At 40.7% G+C, this 25737-nt stretch overlaps 1 protein-coding gene across 3 annotated transcripts in view; it reads right to left on the bottom strand.

Moving 5' to 3' along the window:
* The window catches only part of SERPINI1 (serpin family I member 1), a 76875-nt gene that overhangs the window by 40716 nt on the left and 10422 nt on the right, over positions 1–25737 (bottom strand). The window contains exons 1-2 of one of the 3 annotated variants that reach the window (XM_065557821.1): positions 1838–1985; positions 537–667 (exon numbers count right to left, since the gene is read on the bottom strand). The exons of 1 other annotated variant lie outside the window; for it this stretch is intronic. The gene's annotated coding sequence lies outside the window, so the exon portion shown is untranslated. Of the gene's footprint in view, positions 1–536; positions 668–1837; positions 1986–25737 lie in introns of those variants that run through there. One more of the 3 variants, XM_065557820.1, reaches the window with a different exon arrangement.

A 25737-nucleotide genomic window follows, 5' to 3' on the forward strand; every position in this document is an offset into this window, starting at 1 on the left:
GACTTTTTCGGGGGGCTTAAATCTCATGATTCTTGTGGGGCCTGACTCATGATTTCTGAATGCGTGGGGCTGGCAATGCTGATTAGTTGTTTGCTTAACTATTTCAGGACACTAGGGCTCTTGAAGTCAGTGACCTTTACATAATATTACTTAATATTTATATAGTGCATTTTATCTTCAAAGCACTAAACAAGTGTTATCCAATTAAAACTCACAACACCCCAGAGTGGTAAGCAATTAAGCATTACTACCCCCTTTTCATAGATGAGGAAACACAAGAATTAATCAGACGTGCATGTGTTTTGGCTACAACTCTGATGTAGCCATTATTTAGTAATCTCCCTCACCCTTAGCCACATATGTCACAGATAAGATTTTTGCTTTGCTTTTTCAGTGAGAAACCAAAACACTTTAACTTGTTAACTGCTGTGGCGTCCACACAACATTCACAAAAATGAGGCCTTACTGATGCACTAAAGGAGCTCATGCATATTAGCCAGGCATTGTTTTATGGATCCATATTCTTTTTTGCTTACATATTTGTATGGACCTTGTCCCATCCCATAGCTTCCAATAAAGTCTCCCAAAATGGAATTTAACTGTATGTCTCTTATCCCTTCTTGTAGATCAATCATCTTCCCACTTCTTAGCAAGATATCAAGAAAGCCTGCAGTGGAGATTTTTATTTCATTAGTTTTTGCTTTATGTAAAACAAATCATCTGGGTCTGGAGCCCTGTCAGCTTTGACTGTTGCTTATGGCTTGACTACCTACTTTAGCATAATCATAAGACCATCTAACATTGCTTGGTCTCCCTTAGGAAAACGTCTCCCAGTCTTTGAGGCATGACCTTCACTACTTCTTTCCAGAACATTGACGCAATGAATTCATTCTGTTCCAAACTAACAACAACTTTATCTGTCACTAGCTTCCCACTTACCTTCCTTAATGACACTAAGGATTTCTTACCTGCCTGCTGGCTACCCAGCAATTTTAGGAATTTAATCTTTTTCAAACTTAACATATAAATCATAATAAGTTGAACATGACTGTCTTTGCTAGTTGGGACATTTAAGGCTTTCTTCTCAACGAACGGGTGTGTAGGCTATTTTATATTATTACAAGAGCACCTAGAAACTCCAAACAACAGCAGGGCCCCATTTTGCAAGGCGTTGTACAAACATTTAGGAAGAGAAACACATCCAGCCTTTATCAAAAATAAATTTACACCAACAGTTCCACAGCTAAGTACGGAAATACAATCCCAGTTCAAAACTTCAGCATAATACACATACTGGGTTGAAAAGACAAAAGGATATTGCCTATCTAGCAGTACCATAAATATATACCTGAAAGCCATTTTATAGTCTTACCTACTTTAGGAAAAAATATCATTTTGTACTGCACAGTACTACCTTTTTGTGAAAGAATATCTATAAGAGACACTCCTCTACTGTGAAGAATTTGTAAGCTAAACAGCCAGGACAGACAAAGAAGGGGAGGAAGGCAGTATGATCTTCATTTTACAGATGGGGAACTGATGCACAAGTAGATTAAGCGACTTGTCCAAAGTCACACAGGAAGTCTGCAGATACAGGAATTTAACCCAGATCTCCTGAATCCCAGTCCAAAGCCTTAAAATAGACGTCCATCGCTCTTTTCCAAAGATGGGTCCAAAGCAACATCTGGCCTTTCTGAGCTTGCCCCCAAATTTTGGAAAAGATCATATAATGATTTAAATAAAAACTTCATATGCTCTGCTGTATGGGGGTGGACTTAAGCACATATTTAAGTGCTTTGCCACATCAAGGCTGTAGTTTTAACTCATGCCAGCTTACCTTGAAAACTGAAAGGGATAATTAGTTTGATGCACATTGCATCATCTTATCTGTCATTTCAAAAGAGCTTTCCAATTACGTCTGGTTGTGAAGATAGCTATTCAGCACTCTGATCAACCGTCTGCCATATGTAGTATGGTCAGATAGGCTATAACAATAGCAGAAAGGGAGATGCACACATCTTAGAGAGAGAAAACTTCAATGGCTAATTTGGACCATTTAAATGCTAAATATTTTTAATCAGGTTTATGCAACACACACATTCCCAACACCACCCCTTTTCCTTGCACAAAAATCGCCCCCACCTCAGATCTTAAACTTTTAAAATATATATTAGTTGTTTTGCTAATCAGAGTGTAATTTTTTTTGGTAAATGAAGAACAGCATATTCACGGACATTAAGTTACCTGAAAAGAGAATAGTGCAGTTTCATTTAGTTCTCTGGTAGGTAAAATGCTTCCTTATTTGTATATTTAGAGTCAAGTGGTATCAATATATAAAAGCAAAAACTGGATGACTATATTTAATGTAATAAGTGAAAAGGATATCATAAGAACAGCCATACTGGATCAGACCAAAAGTCCATCTGGCCCAGTATCCGGTCTTCTGACAATGGCCAATGACAGATGCTTCAGAGGGAATGAACAGAACAGGTAATGGTCAAGTGATCCATCCTGTCGGCCATTCCCAGGTTCTGGCAAACAGAGGCTAGGGACACCATCCTTGTATATGGCTAATAACCATTGATGGACCTATCCTCTATGAACTTCTCTAGTTCTAGTCAGTTTTATACTTGTTCAATGCTACCTTTCCTTTTAGTGGTCAGACAGGGATCTTTTAACTGATAGTTTTTTTCCCCCTTCACAATTTGGACATGGAGATTTGCTTTTTTAACCATATCCTGGTACATGAAGTTTAAAATTGAAGAAAGAACAGATTGCAAACTGATTCAGGCCTCAATTCAGGTAAGCATCCTTATTCAGTGAAACACTTATGTACATGCTTAACTTTAAGCTTGTGCTTATGGCCCATTGACATCAATGCTTAAGCACATGCTTAATTTTAACTGCTTTGCTGAATTGGGGTTTCACATGTGAGCGGGCCAGAACTATATCACAAAGTAATATTTCGCAGAGATATGCCTTTAAAAACAATAGTGAACAACAAAAGCACTGTCTAAAGTACTGAACGTTAATTTCATGTTTCACAGATCAGTCGATAAAGCTTTGCAGAACCAGCCAGACTGGTCTGAAAATTTCTGCTGGCATCGCTTGTCAGGAACTATGACATACATTTACCATTTTTGAAGTTCTTATCTGTTCAACCTGAAATTTGTGGCCATATCATCAGGCAGTGTAAATCTGCATTATTATATTGATTTACACATCACCTGAGGATCTGACTCTTATTATTCCAACCATATAACTGGGATTGCTCTTATACTATCAGCTCTCTTATTCTTTGCTTCAGGCTATATTCCTCTCTGTTATTATGCTATCCCAGTCCTTTTTTGCAAAGGGTCTGATCCACTGGACTGATGAGTACTTCCTAAATGGAGTAATACATTCTCAGCACTCATTGATTTCAACAGGAGCTGAGGACACTCAGTACCTTGCTGGATTGGATTTACATTGAATTACAAGGCAGTCCGGAATTAACTGTACTGTATACATAAATATAATTTTAGCTTCATTTCCTTCACTTAAAATGCTCTAATCTATGCCTGGAAAATTAGACAATTCCCATGAGCATCACTGGCCTTTTTAGAAACACCTTTTCCTTTGAGCCATCAGCATTAGATGACACTAGAACCTATCAGTCTCTGCATTAGCAGAAGCCTCAAATCTCCAGTTAAGTGGTACTGTATTAGCTGCAAAGAAGATTAAAAGGAAAAGAAAAGGTTAAATAGAATAGACTAAAGAATGTTTAAAAACCAAGAATAATTCAGTTTCCGAAGTTACTGTGTATACTTATGTGAAATTAAAGTTCTTTTTCACCAAGTTGATTGCAGAGCTAAAAACTTTCAAACAAAAGAAAGAACCCCTACCCCAGAAAAGCTAATAGCCTAGTGATTAGGGCACTAACCTGTGATGTGTCTGATTTGAAGCTGGATCTCCCACATCCTTGGTGAGTGTCCTAACCAAGAGGACATTGACTGTTTTGGGGAGGAGGTCTTTGTCTGTTGTGTTTTTTGCATGAAGAACATTGAATGGCCTTGCTTTTGTTCCATGCTGGCATGGAAACAAATTCTGAAACCTCAATTTTTTTCATGAAATGGAAACACTTCTAGCTATGATTACTATATTTAAGAGTGTCACCAGGTGACTCCTAGCATAAAACTACAACTCTAGTTTTATAAGCCCACACATTTCTAAGCAACTGATGTACAGATAAAGTGATCATTAATTAGGGCCTGATCCTGCGAAGTTCTGAACAGCTCTTCAGTTCCCACTACGATCAAGCACAGATTCCAAACCCATTGGGTCAGGAGACATGTCTAATCTATGGTTTGCAAGATATCATGTTAAAATGTACAGCTCTACACAAATATTTTAAAATAAAAATAAGCATCCAATCTCCACACACACACACACACACACACACACACACACACACACAGAGAGAATGAGAAAAGTTAAGTTGCATACGGCAACACAGCAAACCCATAGCAGAGCTGGAAATAAAACCCAGAAGAGTCCAGATGTTTATAATCCCATCCTTTCAACATCAGACCTCATTGGCTCACTGTCAAAACATAGTGATGCAGAAATCTGTGCTGCTGAACTGTTAAAGCAAAACCTCTCGTAATTCTACAGCAAAAAGATCTGTCAGACAATAACATCCATCATTTATTGGCTCTGACATGGTAAAGCAATTTACGCAGGTCAGCTCTGAACATTCTCCTTCTCACTTTTCTGTTGTCCTCCCACATTACCAAGGAAAATACTGCAGTCCATTTTCAAAAATTATAAATCAGTATTTTCTGGAGCTAGTGAACCTTTTGGTTACAGATTTAGGGCCCGGTATTGTATCGTGAACTTATCATACTGCCCATCTGTCTGTATCCATCTGTTGTGGTTCATCTTGGGCTGTCAAACAATTAAAAAAAAAGTTGCAATTAATCGCGAGATTAAAAAAAGTCGCAATTAATTGCAGCTTTAATCGCACTGATAAACAATAATAGAATACTAATTTAAATTATAAATATTTGTGGATGTTTTTCTACATTTTCAAATATATTGATTTCAATTACAACACAGAATACAAAGTGTACTGTGCTCACATTATTATTTTTGATTACAATATTTGCACTGTAAAAAAGATGAACAGTATTTTTTCCATTCACCTCATTCATACAAGTCCACTTAGTCCTACTTCTTTTTCAGCCACTCTCTAAGAGAAAGAAGTTTATTTACATTTATGGGAGATGATGCTGCCCACTTTTTATTTACAATGTCACCTGAAAGTGAGAATAGGAGTTTGAATGGCACCGTTGTAACCAGTGTTGCAAGATATTTATGTGCCAGATATGCTAAACATTGTATGGCCATTCATGCTTTGACTTGTAGGTTCTAAAGTTTTACATTGTTTTGTTTTTGAGTACAGTTATGTAAAAATAAGTGACATTTTTAAGTTAAACTTTCACGATAAAGAAATTGCACTACAGTACTTGAGGTTAATTGAAAAATATTATTTCTTTTATTTTTTACAGTGCAAATATTTGCAATAAAAATATAAAGTGAGCACTGTACACTTTGTATTCCGTGTTGTAACTGGAATCAATAGAAAATGTAGAAAAACATCCAAAATATTTATAGTAAATTTAAATTGGTATTCTACTATTGTTTAACAGTGTGATTAAACTGTGATCAATTATGACTACTTTTTTAAATCTAGTTAATTTGTTGTGTGGGAAGTGCATGCATTAACTGTGATTAATTGACAGCCCTTGTCTCATCTTATACTTAGTCTCTAAACTCCCTGAGACAGGGAGTGTCTTTTTATACGGTGTTTGTACAGGTGCTAGCACAATGGAGCCCTGGTCCATGACTAGGGATTCCATGTTCTATGATAATACAGATAATTATAACAACAAAACCCAGACCCCTCCATCACCAAGGTCAATAGAGCACCAGGCAGTTGCAAGGATCTGAGAGGTTCTCAGTACAAGACTAGGTTTTAGTCTCTTTGCAACTTGGCAAATACTTTATAATCAAGTTCTTCTTTCCTTTAATACATTTCTATCCCCAAATATTTGGGGCAATTGTTTTTATACTATGATTTGCTGGTTATCTATTTGCGTTCACTGCTTCCTGTTTGTAACTTACATTGTATATGCCTAATTCATACAGCATAATTCTCATCTCCCTCCTAAAAATATTTCAGTAATCCACACTGGAGAATAGTGACTTTACGGAGGAATAATTACGTGTGAAATTTAGGGGGCAGCAAATATTCTCAAATACCCATCAGTTACATGAACATTCAAAAAGTGAAGAGGATCCCATGAACCATGGTGAAACAAACTTGCTCCTTTTAAACATGCGTATATTTGCAAGTCGAATTTTTTAAACATGCTCAACCAGCCCTAGTGTTTTCTTAGTTTATTAATATCGTCAGTGTTATAGCCAGGGAAACAGTATCTTGTTCTTATTCACACCAAATACACTCCTCCCCCCCCTTAAAAAAGTTCTTCTGCAAAATTATCACCTTTCTGTAAGTATTTTGGGCCATCCAATAAAATTTAACAATGAATTTTATCCCTGCTATAGAATTATATAGGATGGTTCAAGATTCTAGAAAGTGTATCACTCTAAAAGCCTACTGAATGCAAGAGTAGTTTCTGTAGAACCTTAGTGGCCTTCATCACTGTTAAAAACTTTAAGCCTTTTCCATCATAATGAATATGTTATTTGAGACAGCTGTCTCTTCTCCTTATGAACATTACAGAAAGAGGTGTTTATTTTTTCCCCAACTAATTATTTTAATCAATTAACACACAAGAATCCAGCACACTCTTTATTATTTCAGTTCCAAAGCAGGCTCCATCACCTACTTTTCTAAAGGATTGGAGTTGGAACCTGCCTTCAGTGGAAGAAGCCAGAGATATTTCTTTACCAGATGAGCCAGGAAGTACAGAAGGTAGGTAGCTCATGGGGTGGCCTCAGTGTTCCAAGTGATGTGGCCTATGAAGTTTGCAGTGATTTTGTAGCCTTGTTGGGCCCAGGATATGAGACACACAAAATGGGTAAGGCAATATCTTTCATTGGATCAACTTCTGTTGATGAAGGAGAAACTTCTGAGCTACACAGAACTCTTCTTGAGGCTGGAAAGGACTTCAGATTCTGAAATCCTTTTACTTCCAATAATTCAGATGTTGCCAGGTGGAATGGCCACCCTCAGCTTCCTCACAAAACATGTTACAGCAGATCCTGATGATGCAACCTTATGTCTCTTGTTGTACCAGAAATTAAGTCACTACACTAGAAAAATCATCACAGCGTAAGTGTCACCTACTGTGAAAATAAATGTCTCTTTCTCCTTCACGTTTATTTTTGATAAATGACTTGACTACAGCCTGACATTTACCTAACATTAAGAAACAATTACCTGTGGAAACATTCTGCGCTAGTGACATTTTTCTGTTAATTACCATAGGGTAGCTCAACTTTGAATATTCACAGTGACCAAAAAATGTTAGCACATACTTGGATTAATCAGATTATTATTTTAAAAAGGGTGCAAAGTTGCAGAGAACTTATTCAATTTAACATTTTTATACCATCTCTTTCAGTTCAGGGTTTCACTTAATATTTTTTCCTATAAGCCATTACAACACCATTTTTGCATCTATATTAGGCGTCTCTAATGTACCCACTGCTGTTCGTGCTAGGCACCATGGACATAACCTATTGCACAAGATGATTCAATAGACTAGAAGATTCAGTACTAAGAATAAAGCACTTAATCTTTCATCTCTAGGTCTTCACATTCCAAGTCTTCCTCATCTCTCTCCCAAGACCTGTGAAATGGGAACGATAAGTATTTATATGCCTCACTAGGATGTTTTAAGCCATAACTATCACTTAGATTTTGTCTGAAGATGAAAAATGCTATGCAAGGGCAATCCACTGGTGAGTGTGTGTTACAGTACCTCTCTGTGCATAATCTAGAGCAGTGGTTCTCAAACTTTTTTTTTTCCCCACGGACCACTTGAAAATTGCTGAGGGTCTTGGCGGATCACTTAATGATCTTTCCCAATGCTGTTTGTACCGTTCGCTAACTATTGTAAAGCACTTTGGATAAAAGCGCTATATAAAAAAAAACCTTAATAAACTTTTTTTGTTCTACAAATAAAAGCACACAAACTCATATTTTAATGTCTGTAGCCTTACCTTTCTAATGCGATGGATGTGCCCTCTGTCCCCCACCGCAGCAGCCCCCGAGCTGGGGCTGGGGGGGGGGGGGAGGGTCTCTCCCCGGCCACAGCAGCCATAGAGTTGAGGCTGGGAAGGAGGGCCATTTCTCCCCAGCAGCCACAGCCCTGGAGCTGGGGAAAGTCACCTCTTTCTCTGGCCACCACAGCCCTGCACATCCCAAATTCCCCCACCCCCTCTTCTCACCCCACTGCCCCCTCCCACCTACACCGTATTCCCCCCAAGGCCACCACCTCACCTTACATGTGCATCTTCTCCAGGGTCCGGGCACCTAATTAGAGGAGCCAAGCCTGTGCAGCTCCACTAATTAGGTGGGTGGCCCTTCATTCTTTCACGTGCGACTGCCCAAGGCACGCACCTTAGAGGGAACTATCCGCAGACCACCTGAATGGAAATCACGGACCACAGTTTGAGAACCTCTGTTATACAGGATTTTAGAATGATTCCAGTAGAACCCTATAAGACTTTTCCATAAGGAAATCAATAGCACTATTATTAACAATGACTTCAATGAGAGAAGGATCAGTCCCCAAGTAGTAACAACTTTAGGGTACTATCAGCCTAGCGCACATTCACATGACCCATCTAGAGGTGATCCCTATTCTATTCCCAGTCCTCTTGAGCCTTCAGTTAGTTGAGCTCTAGTCTTCCAATGCTTGATACTCAAAATCAACTATCAGCTCGTTTAACACATAATAGCGGATGTGTTCCAGGAATTGCCCACTATGCTACTAGCTTCTAGTTCATCACTGTGAAACATTTTGGGACACTCAATATATATGAGTACGAATGGAGTTTTAAGTCTCTTGTTGTTCAGTTTGTGTATGTGCTTTGATCTTTGTTTTCAAAGTTTGTCAGCTGTAAATGCCTTCACAAAATAAGAGAGACCAGGCGGAGGAGGTAATATCTTTTATTGGACCAGCTTCTGTTGGTGAGAGAGACAAGCTTTCAAGCTTACACAGAGCTCTTCTTCAGGTCTTGCTTGATACTTTTATATTCTGCAGATACTGTAATATCAGAAGGCATTACAGCAATTTCTGTAGCATAAAAGTGACAGCTTTCATTACTTATAAAAGCATGCTTCAGTACATGCGATAACGTCGCCTTTAGACTTAAACTGCAGTGATTCCATCTGGCAGCTGCGTATGGTGAAACTTAGCTACTGCCCTTTTAATTAAATTACAATTGGGAGTTAGCGTCTGGGATCACACTGATCTACCAAATTTCACAGTAGAATACAAAATGTGTGACTCGTTTAAATGATGGAATCTGTGATACGTCTGAGAGTAGAGGGGAAGATATTCTTAACTTGTGGAGTTTCTTTAACAATAAAAATTGAGAACTCATTGCTGCCTCTGGGTCAAATAATTTTCCATCAGTGTTATTCAACCCCTCACATCTCCATGTTTCCTTTGAGAAGTCTTCCCCAGGTCAGCCCATTGTGGGGAGGGTACTGCACCCACCTACCCATAGAAAAAAGCAAGGGGTTGTCTCTTGCAGATCTGTCATATTTGTGGGCATCTTGGGGGACCCACTGGGGCTGCCATCTCTGAGGTACAAGAAAACATCTGGGATGATCCTGAGTCATAAAACTAGACAGCTGGCAGTATATAGTGAGAACCTTTATAGATTTCCCAGGACAGCTACATCAAAGAAGGGACTATCCTGGGGAAATCTGGACAGGTGGCAATCTTAGGATCCTCTGGAGGCTAAGGCCCCACCTCCAGACTCTATGCAGCTTTCTCCTTCTCCAACTTAGCACAGTCGTAATGGAACCTCCTAGGGCTTCCCCTCCTTTAAGGATGCTCAGTACTAGAACTGGTCGGGAACCAGAATTTGCATTCTGTGGGAAATCCAACATATCAAACTTTTTTTTTTTTAAGTGCAAATTGGAACAAACACCACATTTCTGAAACTTCCCACAAAATTAAAATTGATTTTTTTAATGAAGACAATCAAAACATTTCATTTCAATAGCATTGACATACTGCATTTTGAATTTTATATAATATATACATACTAAATATATTTTAATATAAAAGGGCAAAATGAAACATTTAGCTGTTTTCCCTGGTCAAAAAAAATTCATTGAAATTGACACTGCACCCAAAACGTTTAGGTTTTGATTAAACTGCTCATTTTTTGAAGCCCCCCACAACACATACACTCAGTACTTGCTAAAAACTGGGTCCCTTGAAGATGATTCAAGTTGGGCACCCAAAATCACTTGTCACTTCTGAAAATCTTGGCGTTGGTGAATTTAGATCAACACTTTCAAACTTGGGCTCAGCTAACGTTAGGACTCAAACAAAAGTAGTCCTCATTGGGAGAGGTGCTGAGCACCCACAGCGTGTACTGAAGTGCTCACATGTTCTGTGTCAGCCCTGCTAAAGCTCTCCCTGTTTAACACTCTCACTAGGCTGCTGGGTTTGGACCCACATGCTGGTCCAATGTGCTATAGAGATTCCCTTTGGTTTGGGTAGATCCAAAGCATGGACTCCTTTCCTCCAGGCTCATTCCATAGGCATAGATTCTGTCTGGTGGCCCTTCTCAGAGGTGTGGCTTCGCAGTCCCGCCACCTTATTCCAGTGCTGAACACCCTTTCCCTACCTCCAAAAGAAGTTCATCAGTAGCATAAGGATACCTTTTCCCTAGAGCACACTTGTATTTGCTCTGGTTTACAATTTATCCTTTGGGGACAAATGATAGTTGAAACAAATAGACCTAGACTTTGCAGAAGGATTTCTAAAACGATCAGTCTTTCTTCAGGTGGGAGGTAGGAGCGGAGTCTTTTAGGGAGTTCAGGATCTTGTCCCCCTTCTCCTGCATACACCTGCTGCCTTCTTCTGGTCATTTTTCTAAAAACGGCCAGTGACAGAACCTACCTTCTAGAGACTTCCAGTACCCCATCAGATGATTGCTCTGATTAGCCTCAAGCCCCATCTGGTGATCCAAGTCAGTTGTCAGGTGATCTGTAGCTTGGGCATCATCGACCTGGAGTCTAAACTTGAAAAATTGGTTTACACTGGGCAGTAGCCACCTCTTTGTCCAACGGGGGTCTTCATTTTAATGGACAATCATCAGGGTTTAAACAGCCTCCATTGTTAGCCCTCTGTTAGGTGCAAGAATTGCTCCTGACGCCTCCTGTGTATTTCAGCTCAATATGGAAGGTACAGAGCCCAGGTGAAGGATCTGAACAGTCTTATAATCAAAATGGTGTTCAGGAGGCAAAATGGAGGTTGTAGTTTCAAATAGATACAGCATTCATGGTTCACTTAACCAACAACCCACAGAAGCTGGCAGCTGTGAAAATGAGGCCACTTCTCTTTAAGTGCCTGAATATCAATTTAGGTGTCTACTGTAACTATAGGCTATCTAAGCTTGTGTCTTTTGGCCACAGCTTCACAACGCTCTTGTGGAGGAGGAAGTATTATTGTTGGATTAATTGAGGGAATATGAAGTTCGAATAAGCTGTCTGATTTGGTTAGCTGCTTTGGGGGGGGGGGGGGGGGGGGGGAAATCACATGCAAACTACCCTGCAAGATTGAGCCCCATTTTGAAAGAGGATTTAAAAAAAAAAAAATCAAAATAAAAGCTTTGCATTTTTTTTCTTTAAATGGCACTTTCCATTCATCCCTAGCAGGTGTATGGCTGAGGCAATCACACATCCTGAAATAGCGTGCCTGATACCAAAAAAAAAAAAAAATAAAAAAAAAAAAATCCCAAGCCTTGTGATATCTCTAAAATGTTATCTTTAGGAGGACTTTTTTTCCCCTTTTTGATTTAGTTCCATGTGCATTGGCTCCAATGGCTAATGTCCCATCATCTTTGAAATAACTTTGCTGTCACTTTTTTACTACTTCTATGAGGTGTACAGAACAGCAGACAAAATGAAATTGACCTCAGGGGTTTCCTGTTCAGAAGGCAGTGACTCTGAATCAACAGCTGGTGTTAAAATGTCATAACTTTATTATTAATGTTCATGGAGATTAAAATATAAATGTAATTGCACATTGCTAAGGCAAACATACTCACTCAAACAAGTCTGATGCTTGACATCTGTCCATAGCAACTCTGTGACAAGATAATAAGCTCATAACTATATTAAAGTCTCCTGAATACTCAGTTCTTGCAATGCAGCAAGTCAAAGAAATGTGTATATCATGAACCAGCTGACTCACTGGCTTTGTGCAACCAGAGTATAACAGGCACTAAAATGCTACTAATGGAACACAGTAATAGAGTCTACATGGGTGAGCAATTTTGCAGGGTTGTCATGGTAAATTTTGGGGAAAGCCATGGTAACAATATCACAAATTATGGAAACCTTTGAGCAGGAGGGGTTGGAATCACAGCGTCCATCACTTTTGTAGCAACCAAGCTATCTTACAGACCTCTTAATACAACTCTTGCAGTATTCAGAATAGGGGTATCTGGCAACTTTATTGACAACTGGTTATTGTCCCTCTCCTTCAGACATCGTTCTCCCGGATGCCCCACGCTTCTAATTTTTGTTTAAAAATCTGGCCTTTAAAGCAATGGCTCTCAACCTTTTCAGGCTACTATATCCTTTTCAAGAGTCTGATTTGTCTTATGTACCCCCAAGTTTCACCTCATTTAAAATCTACTTGCTTACAAAATCAGACAAACATACAAAGTGTCACAACACACTATTACTGAAAAATTGCTTACTTTATCATTTTTTGCCATATAATTATAAAATAAATCAATTGGAGTATAAATATTATACTTACATTTCAGTATGTGTGTGTGTGTGTATATATATATATATAAAATAATCTCACACACACACGCACACAGTATAGAGTAGTATAAACATGTCCTAGTCTGTATGAAATTTTAGTTTGTACTGACTTTGATTCTGCTTTTTATGTAGCCTGTTGTAAAACTAGGCAAATACCTAGATGATTTGATGTACCCCCGACAGACCTCTGCATAGCCCCAGGGGTGTGCGTACCCCCTGGTTGAAAAGCACTACTTTTAAAGGTTTGCTTTAGCACTACCTCCTTTTCCCACCCCACTTTTTGCCTGGTTGCTTTGACCTGCCATAGTATATGATTATTAATTTATTACAGTAAGCCTATAGACCAACTGAAATGAAGGCCCTATTCTAGGTGCTGTAGAAACACAGACGTAGACAGTCCTTACTCTGAAGATCTTACATCTGAGTAGACCAGACAGGCAAAGAGCAGGGGAAAGGAGTATCCCACAGTGAACAAAATGACCAGGGCTAATGTCATGTTAAATCCATGATATGTTGTTGGGTTTGGGGGGTGGGGGGATGTTGGCTTTTTGGGTGGGTATGTGGAGTTTAGTTGAGAGGGGATTACTTAAACAAAAAGACAAGAGAAAGGGAAGGGGACAGTGCAGGAAGGAGGGAGGGTATGTTCATGGTGCAGTATAGGAAAACTTGACTGTCCAGAGAACAAAGAAAATTGGCCTGTGGGATTGTGGGATATTTTTGGGCAAACTCAGTGGGGGCTGTCTCTACATTGCAAAGCAAGAGGGCTTGAACCCTGGGTCCTGGCTTGATCCAAGCTTTATCCCTCCACCCCTCTGGGGTTCTGGGACACTGGATCCGAGCCGTAGGTTAGCATGATTTGTGTGTAGACAGAAGAGAGGTTAGGCTTGAGGTGGAGTTGGAACCCTGGATTGACACTGCTCTACATAGCAAACAAAAAACCCCACCATCGCAAGTGCAGCTCCACCAGAATCCCCTCTAACAATCTTTTTGACAGTCAGTCTCCCTGTGTTTGGGCAGCAAGTTAATTGAGAACATCTTGTAGCACAAAAGCAATTCTGTCAAACTTCTGCATCTATCCCTTATTTATTCCTTTCTGAGCAAGCGAACACAGTCAGTTCTGTCGCCTGCACCCACACACCTCCCCTAGCTGTTGTCTGAAGTTCTGTTCTGCAGATCAGAAATGAAAAGCTGCTGATGCTTCCTGCTCCCCACTCCCCCGAATGTTGTTTTGCTTGCAAGTAGCTAAGTGTGATCTATAAAATGACAATTCTAAATCTAATCCTGTGTGCCAGGAAGCTGAGGAAAAGGATCATGAGTTTATTCTGGGAAGTTACTGTCTTTGAAAAGTCATAAGGATAATTTGTTTATAAAATTAATAAGTGTATTGAATGTGTGACCAGGCAAACAAAGGACTGCATTTTTTTGAACCTGTCTGGGCATGCAGAAGACTAGAGTTTGACACTTTTTACACACTTTTGTTCTGCTCATTCCTCCTTTGTTTTGGAGTCTGATTTTTCTTGCTGCTTCGGAAAGCAATTTATATTTCACCACCCTGGTGGGAGCTGCAGGAGGCATAATTCCTTTCAGAAAAATCTTGGCTTGCAGGCGGTGCCAAGCCACTTGAGTGTCTCTTTAATGGTATGTACAATGAGCTACGTAGTTTAGCCAAGCAATGTAGAGTGGGAGCTTTGATTCTGCCTCTCAGGCCTTTTTGGGGTGGTTACTAGTGCCATCCTTGTGTTCAGGGAATGCAATCCTCTGTCCCATCCCCTGACCCAGTCACAGCTCTGTTTACACCATTTAGACTAGAAGTTACACCCCCCCCCCCCCACATTGCCACACAGGAACAAAACTGAAACTGCTCCAGCCAAGGGGCAGGGTAAGGGAAAGCCACTCCTGAATACCCCCTACCCTGGTCTGCTGGGAGGGTTTGGGGGGATACTTTGAAGCAGTAGGATCTTTCTATTCACAGAAGTTTTCTAAAAATTGTCCAGAAGAAACATTGGGGGAAAACGGAGTTTCCCATTGGCTGCACTAAGGCAGAGTTCAGTGCGATCCTCTTTTGACATGATCCACTGTGGGGATGAGCTTTCTCGATTAACTCAAGACATATGGGAGGAAATTAGATGAACAAGAATATATGGAGGTAAATTTCAGAGGGGAAAATAACATGCCATTGGGGGGAGACCAGGATTGCATTTTATGGTGAACTAGTCCAGCTTCCCAAACTGATTTAACAAGCCACAATTAGCGATTCCGTAACATCTCTACTGGAGTGGTCCCTTGGGAATAAAATACAATAAAATTACGTGGCTCACAATTTGTGTTGCAAGTCAACCCTACTAAAGATGTGGTCTTGTATTGTGTTCAGTTCTGGGCACCACATTCAGGAAAGATGTGGATAAATTGGAGAAAATCCAGAGAAGAGCAACAAAAATGATTAAACTTTAGAAAACATGACCTATGAGGGAAGATTGAAAAAATTGCATTTGTTTTGTCTAGAAAAGAGAAGATTGAGGGGGGGATATAACAACAGTTTTCAAGTACATAAAAGGTTGTTACAAGAAGGAGAGTGAAAAATTGTTCTCATTAGCCCCTAAAGATAGGACAAGAAGCAACGAGCTTAAGTTACAGCAAGGGAGGTTTAAGTTGGACATTAGGAAAAACTTCTTGTCAGGATGGTTAAGCACTGGAACAAATTGGCTAAGGAGGGATGGTCTAGTTATTGCTTAGTCCTGCTTTGACTAAAATGCAGATGGCCTATTGAGGTCCCTTCCAGTCTTACACTTCTATGATTTAGTGTGTTTTAGGAAGGGATGGGGACCTTAATATGCTGGTCTGTGTAGAGAGAATTTTGTGCTAGGATACAGAGCAGACGGGAGGTTTCCCTCTAAGGCAGTGGTTCTCAAACTGGGGGTCGGGACCCCTCAGGGGGTTGCAAGGTTATTACATAGGGGGTTGCGAGCTATCAGCCTCCACCCCGCTTTGCCTCCAGCATTTATAATGGTGTTAAATATATTAAAAAGTGTTTTTAATTTATAAGGGGGGGGTGTGCACTCAGAGGCTTGCTATGTGAAAGGGGTCACCAGTACAGAAGTTTGAGAACCACTGCTGTATAATATAATGGAGAATGATATCCTTAAACCATGCCAGAGAACAGAGAATTGGATCTGCAACGGATTACTACAAATCCTGCACCTTCCTCCGTGACTGAAGAAGTCCCCCACGGCTGTTGCACATGTTCTCCACTGTGGGCAAAGGAGCTGCATTGCAGTGGATCATTTCCCTCTTTGCATTCCAGTGTGCAATGGGGATGGGCAAAGGGGCAGTGTGGTACGCTGTGCAGGGGATATGTGCTGAGCTAGGGGGCCAAAAGGCAGAACAGCACTAGCTCTGCTGCCATAGGAGCTTCTCTGGCCGGGAAGAAGTGTTTCTCAGGAGGGATCTGAATGAGGAGAGTGTGGTGGCTTGGCAAACAGGCTAGCAAGGGAAATGGTGCCTAGAGATGGAAGTAGCAGATGGAAATAAAGAAGGCTGATATTATTGGCAGGGCAGGAAGGATGTGATGCCAAGTAAAGTCTGAGGTGGAGCGAATTTAAAATGAAACCTCTTTGGGGACAAAGGACTCTTCTTCTGTACGTGATATTTTCTGATTTCTTACTATTTAATTTCAGTTATGTCAATGTTGAGTAATCAACATCCTCTGCCTCAAAAATGGTACAAAGTCTTAAATTTTTTTGTTGTCTTTGGACTCTTTCACTATATGAAGTTACAGTGTATGATACTTCAGCCTTGCTACATGTTTCACATCAAGTCTGTTGTTCAGCAGTCCTAAGAAGGAACGCTTCATTAACTTATTTTATGTCAAACAGATGTTACAATGGGATATCCCATCGGAGAGAGAGAAATGCTTGAGAAATTTGGTTAATTGCTCATGATAGTTCCTTTATCTCCATACAGTTCAGATTTGTAATGAATATACCTACATAGACTGAATGACTCTCTCCCTTTTCTGCGATCTCCTTTTAGAAATAAGTATCTATCAGTTACTTTTTTCCTTCCATTTTCCTGTTAGATGGTTTTTGGAAGTTTTTGCACAAGTCCAGTTTTATGGGAAAGCTTGTTTCAAACTTGCAGCCATTGCAGCTCTGCTGGTCAGTTGGTTGGGCTTAGCATCTCTGTCAAAACAGCTCTTTCAGCAGGCTTTGGTAGCAGTCATTTGTAGCTCTTGGCCAGGTTCAGAACCATTGCCAGTACAGCTCTATTAACCGGATGGTGATAGATTCAGCATTCTGCCAGTACAAGTCCCATAGCTGTCTGGCTTCACAACATCTGCCAGTACAGAAGCTGCCAGGCCTAGCTTGGTCCCTTCGGAAGCTTTGTTGGCCTACTGATGTGCCTTGTAGTCCCAGTTTTAAAACACGTCTGTTGGTCGGCTGTCAGCATTGTGGCTATCTTGACTATTTGTTGATTCATGTAATCATTTCCAAGGATAATTGCAGTCTGTCTGGGAGCTCACCAATGGCTGCGGCTGCTGCAGTCTTTCATCTTGTATACAGTAATTGCCTATAAAGCTGAAAAACGTTGGAGAAGCAAGGTCTGCTAGTTATTCTATAACAAATACTTTGTAATAATAAATTGGCATTCCTCACACATTGTGTGACATTCCTTTTAATGCTAATGCTCTCTTTGATGCCATTCTTAAATAAACAGAATCTACTGATTTCTTATTTTAGTTTTGTGGAATTTAAAGGTCTGATTCTGGTCTGAGTTACACCAGCTTAAACCAAGAGTAACTCCATTGACTTCAGTAGAGTTATACTGGTATAAATGCAATCAGAATTTGGTTCTAAGTCTTTGACTCAAATAGGGCTTCACAGGAATAGGCAAATTGTTTCAGACACAGATTTTCATCCAGTACCCAAAGTAATACTTTTTTTCCCCTCTTTAAGTTTGAAATTTTTCAGTTAATTTTTCCCTCCCGTTTCGCACTTCCTGGCTGTGGACTTACTCATCTGACCTAGGTCTCCAAATAGCTACGAGGGGCCTGATCCTGTTTCCATTGAAGCCCTTAGGGAGAAAACACTCCATAGAATTTAATAATTATAATCCCATATTATGGGAACAATTCTGTCTTTGTTCTGAAGGGTTTGTTTACCCTGGCTTGGGAGCGCTGCTGGGGCAGATTCCTCCCACTTGGCTCCACATTGGAGTCAGCAGTCTAGTGCAGAGTCCGGTACCCAAGCTGTGCACTGGGAGGGTGGCCTTGGCTTTGACATACATCTCTATTCAAATCTCCCTGATAAAAGGCTAAGCATAATTGCTGCTGTTCCAGGAGTTCTCTCTATTCTCTAAGTGAAATTTCCCACCACATTTTATTTATGTGGGACAACTAGCACAATTAAAACAAAGAAGTCTGTACTGGGTCAGATCTGACAACTTGTAACTGCTAGAATAGTTCTCACAATGAGCCAATTTCCACCCTCACTTACTGCCATGCAATCTCATTTGTGACTGGATGGATATAGAACAGGAGGTTAGATTTTGGTCCCACGTTTGTTGTTTAAACAGACACTAGTTAAAATGTTTTGTTAAAAGGGGCATCCACGGTTCTTTTAAAATCTGAATGTTACAATAATTTATAGCAAATAACCAAATCATCTCATTAAAGAGATTCTGTTCACTGCATAATTTTTACAATTTTGGCTACAAGCTTTCCTGATGGGCAGAAATTGAACCCAGTTTACGTCCATGGAGTTGTGTAATTGGGGCCTTGTTTAAAGAAAAATATTATTAATTTACTTCTCAAAAAGGAACTTTTTTGGGGAGAGAGGTTGTTTGGATGAAAACTTCAGAAAAGAAAAAGATGTCTTCTAATCAAACCAGGTATTTTTTGGCTTTTTCAGTTCAGTCCTTCAAACCAAATAATTCCATTATTTGCTCAGCCCTATCCTCACAGCCCCTAGCATACAGGGCTCATTGGGAGAGTGTATAGCCACAGTGCAGTGTGCTCCAGCTATTTTGTGCCAGCACAGAGACGGTCATTACGAGCCAACTTAACTTACAGGAGCCCTAAGGAAAAGGGTTAAATGCTGATCTGACTTGCAAGTGTCCAGTCCTGTTTAAGTACACAGTTACATGCCACCAAACATTTGATGTTTCACTTCCATTTTTGTTTAATATGGTAATAAATTAGTTGATTAAGTACAAGATCCAAGCCTCAAGTGGAATATATGTTATTGAGAGCTTCCTAGAAAGGACATATCCATACAGGTAATGGGGATAAAAATGCAGGCACTGCTTGGTTAATATCATATGCAGTTGTACTTTGAGTGACGTAATTTATTTTACATGGCCCCAGACATGCTTATACGAGCTAACAAAAACAAATACTACTACTGTTATAGCAACCATTAATATATTTCATTCTTTTGCTAGACTAGGCAAGATTAAACTTATGCTGCAGCAACCTGAGGTGGTCTTTTTCCAGTAATCAGCTGAATTTCAGGAAAGATTTCTATGTATCAGGAGTGACACTGCAATGACTATAGAGAAAAAAGGATTAAAAAAAAAAAAAAGACTACAAAAGAGGAATTACTAATACAATGAGGCTTGAAAACTCACTTTTTATCACAGCTGCAATTACATGCATGAAGGGTCACAGCGGATCTCTAAACTCACATTCTTCTAATACTAAGTACTTTTTTTAATTTGTTGGTGTTAGACAATCTTTATTCTGCACTTACGCAGCAGATGTTTTCCTTGTATCTATTTGAAAGAAACTAAAAATCTGACCTTTTTCCACAACATATTAGCCCATGACATTACAAATGCTAGAATGTAACCACACCTTGTGCACCGTGGGTTATTTGTCTCTCCCTGTATCCACAATGTCCCTCATCATTGCCATTCACTGAACACTATGGGGAGGGGGATTGCAACTCACTTTGCCCATGACTCCATGCTTAAACCATTCGTTACTCCCTCCCTCTGTTAATCTCTAAACTCAGTTTCCCTCTGGGGTGCTCATCAGCAATTCCCTCCACTTAATATCCCACATCCAATTGTAGTAATCTCAAATAAAAGATTTTATTGGTAAATTGTCAAGAGAGAAAAAGTATGACAAAAGATAACAGGAAAGAGAGATTTAGTTAATACAAGATTTGTGCCCCCAAATGATGCCTTCCAGAATACAGTACAGGAATATTACCTATATCAAAGTAGATCATCTGAAGCCTGGCCACTTTAGCTATCCCTTTTACACGGACAGTCCACGCCACTGAACAGCACACTAACCCACAGAAACCCTCCTACCAACGCTACAAGAAGGATTCTCCATGGACTTCTCCTGACAGTTGAAACAACAGACTGGACTTCTATATAGAGTGCTTCTGCCAATGTGCACAGGCTGAAATTGTGGAAAAGCAGCATAATTTGCCCCATAACCTCAGCCGAGCAGAACACAACGCCATCCACAACCTCAGAAACAACTCTGACATTATAATCAAAAAGGCTGACAAAGGAGGTGCTGTAGTCATCATGAATAGATCGGAGTATGAACGAGAGGCTGCTAGGCAACTAACTCTCTGACACCACATTCTACAGGCCTCTGATCCCACTGAGGGGTACCAAAAGAAACTGCACCATCTGCTCAAGAAACTCCCTGAAGAAGCACAAAAACAACAAGGAGTCTGGTGGCACCTTAAAGACTAACAGATTTATTTGTGCATAAGCTTTCGTGGGTAAAAACCTCACTCTATGCATCTGAAGAAGTGAAGAAGCACAGGAACACATCCCTAGAGTCCCGACCAGGGGTATTCTGTGTGCTACCCAAGATCCATAAACCTAGGAATCCTGGACGCCCCATCATCTCAGGGATTGGCACCCTGACAGCAGGATTGTGTGGCTATGTGGACTCTCTCCTCAGGCCCTACACTACCAGTACTCCCAACTATCTTCAAGAGACCACTGACTTCCTGAGGAAACTACAATCCATTTGTGATCTTCCATTCTACACCACCACACTACACAAGGTTGTTTTTTTTTTTAAATGAATAACTTCTCCACTTGAAAATGAAGGGTAAATTTAGATATAGGAGTAAATACTGACAGAGCATAACATCCAAGACATGGGGATTAAAATAACCCCACATCTACTTGAGTACCATGGGGTCTTTAATGACAACAAACAGTTAGGGTTTACAGTTCAACCAAAATAAAGAACGCTGCCACCACACCACAAAAGCAGCACTGTGCCTTTATTCTGGGATACTGATTCAGTACCAATTCAGAGGCAAGACTCCCACCATTAATTCCCTGAGGGTTGTGTTGAGAGCTCCCATCCAAATATTAACCCAGTCTTACTTTGCTTATTTTAGGACAGCTGAGGAGGTAACAACCCATGGTGGAATGGCTGCAGACTAAGCAGACCCTAGTAGTTTAAAACCCATTGACAATGGTGAAAATCCTTCACAAAGAGACCAATGTTACTAAGTGTCATTTTTCCAGCCAGGTGAGGTAGCCATAACTACCATGGAGATTATAACCTGATTTATGAAGCCCTTTCAAATGTGATGTGGTAAACTATACTGCCTCACAGTTTATGCCTTTCAGAAAAATATAACTGTCTGATATGCGAGTTCAGCAGATTCTCAAAAATGCTTAGGCTACATCATTAAGTAATCATTTACTATATTAGAACAAAACATAAAAAAGGCTAAATACCGTATCAAATTAATTTTTACACAGTGAGTATTAGTGTTTTGTACCTGACTGATCATATCACTGCTTATTACCGTACTATGTTAATGCTATCCGTTTTCCAAATACAATATTTAATATTAATCATATGCAAATTAACCTTTGCCTTTTAATAAACTTATTCATGATTGCTAATTTTATTTCTAACCAAAGCTAACAAAGTGCATCATCCTCCATTAGATGTACCAAAAGAGGAAGAGTTTAAATTAACTTGAAATACATAGTGTCAGAGAATGATATGTATTTATTCCCTCCAACACCTATTTCTTTTATTCAAAAGGAAGAGTCAGGAGAAGTTTACTTAAATAAAATTTCTCCCTTTCAGGTGTTTAACCTCAAGCAAATCTGGTTCACAGGTTACAGCCCAATGCTACCCAATGCATAAAGCATTCTAAAATAAATAAATGAATTATAAAATGCACTAGCAAGAGAAATAAATGATTTCCCTGAACATTTTCATAGCTTGCAAGAAGACATCAATTACTGTGCTGGTCTTGTAAGTTAATGATTCATAGTGATGGATTATTCATACACGCCAGCCAGCTGAACATTATACTTTGACTCTAGAGGGGAAAAGTGCAACAGGGTCTTAATTATGCTTTGTGCAAGCTCAGAGACAGTCAAACTTCAATAATAAAAAGTGTTTCAACCTGGACAAATTTAAAAAAATAGAATTAATAGCAATTTAAGAGTAATAAGTCTTCATTGGTCTCCATAATCCCACATAAGTGAAACAGCCTTTTACAACGAGAGCACATTGCCTCAAGTTATCTCCCTAAAACAGTCCTAAATTGCTGTTTTAGAAATATACATTTTGTTGGCAGGTTTCAGAGTGGTAGCCGTGTTAATCTGTATCAGCAAAAACAATGAGGAGTACCTGTGGCACCTTAGAAACTAACACATTTATTTGGGCATAAGCATTCATGGGCTAAAACCCACTTCATCACACCTACTCTACTCAAGCATGAAAAACTGATTTAAATTTCATGTGAGCATGCCTGTCTTATGTTGTTTCTGTAACTTCACAAAAAACTTAAATGATGGAACAATTTCTTGCTTCCAGAGCACATCAAGCTAATTTGCATAGACTTATTTCAATTCCACTCAACACCATGAATTTCTGTATGAGCGAAACAACCAACCAACATTTCAGTCTCTTGTGCTTATTTTCTAAATACAAATAAAAAGAAGTTTCCTTCTGGAGTTCTGATGTTCTCCTATAGCATCTCCATTCCCTGCTACGTTTACACGTGTCCTGAAAAGATATTTACTTTGTGTATCATTTTGATCAGAACTGTGGAAAGTGTTTGTACTGACACCAATCTAGGCTGTTCAGTAATAGCTACTTCATTTCGGGTATAAAAATGTTATTTCAAGCCATTGCACTCAAAGTTCCTAAAAGTTTTATGAAACATTTGTTTAAAAATGGTGGTAAGAAAAACTAGGTTTATTACAGTTTATGAGAGAACCTAATATGAATAGTGTTTCTAGTAGACTCCCACTGGGAATCGTATAACTCTGCTCCAGGGGAGTGAAAAAAAAAAAAAAGTCACCACATTTGATGAGTATGATTTATGAGTTTTATCCTCACAACACCCTTATGAAGTAGGCAAGTATTCCCCTCATTTTATAGGTGGGGAAACTCAAGCACAGAGTAGATTACATGACTTTCCCATGTTCACAAAGAAAGTGTGTAGCTAAGCTAGGAACTGAACTCAAGTCTTCTGGGTCCCAGTTCAGGGCTCTAGACTATTCTTCCTTGTGCTCCTAGGATGCAATCCTGGAGCCTGAAATGATCCAGGAAACCAAGATGCCTAGTTGCTTCCTTGCTTTCCCCCTGCCAAACATAAGTACCAAACACTGAGGCCACTTTTTGGGCCCTCACCCCCTTTTGAAGTTATTATATTCATAACTACCCCCAAAGTCTCCTGCTGCCTTTGTTTTCTTGAATACGGTACCAGCTACAGTTCAATTTATTTTCTTATTAATTTTCACATTACAGCACTGAGACCTGCTGCGCCTCACTCATTACCTTTCTCTGAGGAGTGCTTCCATGATTTTTGAAGCCTTAAATTCTATATTCAGGTCACTGACAGAGTTCCAATGACTGGGTGAAATCCTGGCCGCATTGAACGCAGTAGATTTTGTGCTACTGAAGTCAACAGCACCAAGATTTTATTGGGCTCCGGGGTGTGATTCAGGGTGCAGGAGGGGGCGCTGGGGTGGGGGGTTGAGGTGCGGGGGGGTGAGGGCTCCGGCTGGGGGGTGTGGGCTCTGGGGTGGAGCTGGGGATGAGGGGTTCAGAGTGTGGGAGGAGGCTCCAGGCTGGGGTTCGGGAGGGGCTCTGGGCTTGGGGCCAGAAATTAGGAGTTCAGGGTGCAGGAGGGTGCTCCAGGCTTGGGGCTGAAGGATTCGGGATGCGGGAGAGGGTGTGGACTCCGGGAGGGGGCACGGGTCTGGGGCATGGACGCCAGGCAGCGCTTACCTCAGGCAGCTCCTGGAAGTGGCTGGCATGTCCCTCTGACTCCTAGGCAGAGGGGCAGCCTGGGGGCTCTGCACGCTGCCCCCATACACAGGTGCTACCCCCTCAGCTCCCATTGGCCACGGTTCCCAGCTACGGGAGCTCTGAAGTTGGCACTTGGGGCGGCAAGTGTGCCGTGGACAGGGGCAGCGCGTGGAGCCCTCCTGCCCACCCTTGCGCCGAGGAGCTGGAGGGACGTGGCAGCTGCTTCTGGGAGCCGCGCTGACCTGGCCGCTGGGGCCAGCTGGACTTTTAACGGTTCGGTCAGCTGTGTTGTGCTGACTGGAGCCATCAGGGGCCCCTTTTCGACCAGGCATTCTGGTCAAAAACTGGATGCCTGGCAACCCTACAGTAGCGCAGGTTCTAATACTTCTCTTTGCTAAGGCAGAACTTGTATTTAGGTGAGTTGTACTGTACTGAACAGGAGCTATCTGCACATGTTCTACATTTAAACCTCAGCCTCCTTCACGAGGGGGGAGAAAAAAACAAAACAAAACACTACATCTGATATGTTTTACAATTCTTTTACTCTTTGCCACAGGATTCCATCTAACACACTAGACTTTCACATACTCATCACTAAAGCCAAAGACCACTCTCATATCCCATCTCACTCCTCCAATCCCCATGCCAAAAAGACTCCCCCCTCCCTATGTCACATTATTGGATACTGGATCCCCGCATCTCTTTCCTTTGATCTCACACCTCCATGGAGCGCAAGCCCTCCTTCTCCTAGGACCCTAGACGTGATATCACAATCTCAACTCTGCCAAGTAGCTCCAACTGATCTCTGCACCATTCAGTACAGCTACACCCAGGTCTGGCTCTAGGCACCAGCTTACCAAGCAGGTGCTTGGGGCGGCCACTTTGGAGAGGGGCGGCACGTCCAGCTGTTCGGCGACAATTCGGCGGACAGGCCCTCACTCCTGCTTGGAGCGAAGGACCTCCCGCCGAATTGCCGCCGCAGATCGCGGCTTTTTTTGTTTGTTTGTTTGGCTGCTTGGGGCGGCCAAAACCCTGGAGCCGGCCCTGGCTACACCTAACATAGCTGAAGTGCATGAAGATAATTACCATTGGTTATTGCCAGCTCCAGAAGGGTAAAGTTAAGATTGCATTAGTATGTACTTTGACTCTGAATTTCCTTGTTTTCTGAAGTTTGAGTTTCACCGAACTCACTATCTGGAAGGGCACAAGACACCACCAGGCAACCTTAACTGTGTTAACGATGTTTTCTGTTAGGAACTATTACACTATTCATGGCTTTGAAAGCCAGTATAAGCTAGTTACACAATTAGAGCTGTATGAACAGCTGATTGTTTTTTGTTTTTTGGGGTGGGTGGGGGCGTGGGTCTTGGGGGCAGGCAGCCAAGACAAGCTAACCAAAAAAAAAAAAAAAAATCACTTCAGGTCAAACAAA

The sequence above is a fragment of the Chrysemys picta genome, chromosome 9, assembly GCF_011386835.1.
Source record: "Chrysemys picta bellii isolate R12L10 chromosome 9, ASM1138683v2, whole genome shotgun sequence".
In the NCBI taxonomy this organism is placed as follows: domain Eukaryota; kingdom Metazoa; phylum Chordata; order Testudines; family Emydidae; genus Chrysemys; species Chrysemys picta.